The following is a 1226-nucleotide window of genomic DNA, read 5'->3' as shown; positions in this document are numbered from 1 at the left end:
TGTAGCAAGGCTGGTCTCAGACTTACTATTGCTTTGTAGCAAGGCTGGTCTCAAACACTTTGCCCTCCTGTTTCAGTCTCTAAGAGTGCTCCAGACTTGGAGCACCAGTTTACCTATGCCTCAGTTTTGTCATCCTCAAAATGGGGATAATAAAACTCAGCTTGTCAGGTTGCTAAGATAAAATTTAAGAAAAAAGTAAACACATATATACAGAAACCAACTCTATTGAGAATAATGAAAAACTGCTAACAAAAAAAAACCTCACAAATAAATAACTAAAAAGCCCCCACTACAGGTCATCAGGATGACTCGGCAGGTAAAGCTTACTCTACAGGCCTAGTGGCCTGAGTTCTGTTCTCTAGAACCAGTGTGAAGGTGGAGGGAAAGAATCAAGCCCACAAAGTCATCCTGTGACCTCCATGCACACCCCATGACGCACACATGCCCCCCACTAATGATAAAATTAAAAATACTTCATTGAAATACAATTATCTAGATATGGTGGCTCACAGGCTGAGACAGGAGAACGCCACAAGTTCACGTCCGGCCTGAACTACAGACTGAACCCTGTCTCAAACAAACAAACAAACAAACAAACAGAAAGAAAGAAAAGAAAAAGAAAGTGGGGAATTTAAACATAGCAGTGTATTTTTAATTTAAAATGTTTTTATTTTATGTGTGTGAGTGCTCTACCTACATGCATATCTGAGTTCCATGTGTGTGCCTGGATCTTGAGTCAGAGACAACTGTGAGCCACCATGTGGGTGCTGGGAAGCAAACCCAGGCCCTCTGGAAGAGCATCGATGCTCTTAATCATCAAATCATCTCTCCAGCCCCAAATGAAAACAAAACAACAGAACCAAACCACAAGAGGCTGAAATCAACGGTGAGGTAATGAACAGAAATATGAGAATTAATCTGTGTTCATCACATACGGATAGAAAGCTTGTCTCGTTTGTTTGGTTTTGGTTTTGTGAGACAGGGTTCTGTGTTGCCCTGGCTGTCCTGGAACTCCCTCTGTAGACCAGGCTGGCTTCCAACTAAGAGATCTCCTGCCTCTGCCCCCTGAATGCTGGGATTAAAGGCGTCTCCACTACTACCAGCTAGAAAGTTTGTTTTAAGAAGAAAAATGTGAGCCGGGTGGTGGTGGCGCACGCCTTTAATCCCAGCACTTGGGAGGCAGAGGCAGGCAGATCTCTGTGAGTTCGAGACCAGCCTGGTCTACA

This window comes from Microtus ochrogaster, unplaced genomic scaffold, assembly GCF_000317375.1.
Source record: "Microtus ochrogaster isolate Prairie Vole_2 unplaced genomic scaffold, MicOch1.0 UNK21, whole genome shotgun sequence".
NCBI classification, from domain to species: domain Eukaryota; kingdom Metazoa; phylum Chordata; class Mammalia; order Rodentia; family Cricetidae; genus Microtus; species Microtus ochrogaster.
The sequence above is the reverse complement of the archived record's forward strand: the minus strand, read 5'-3'. Positions refer to the sequence as shown.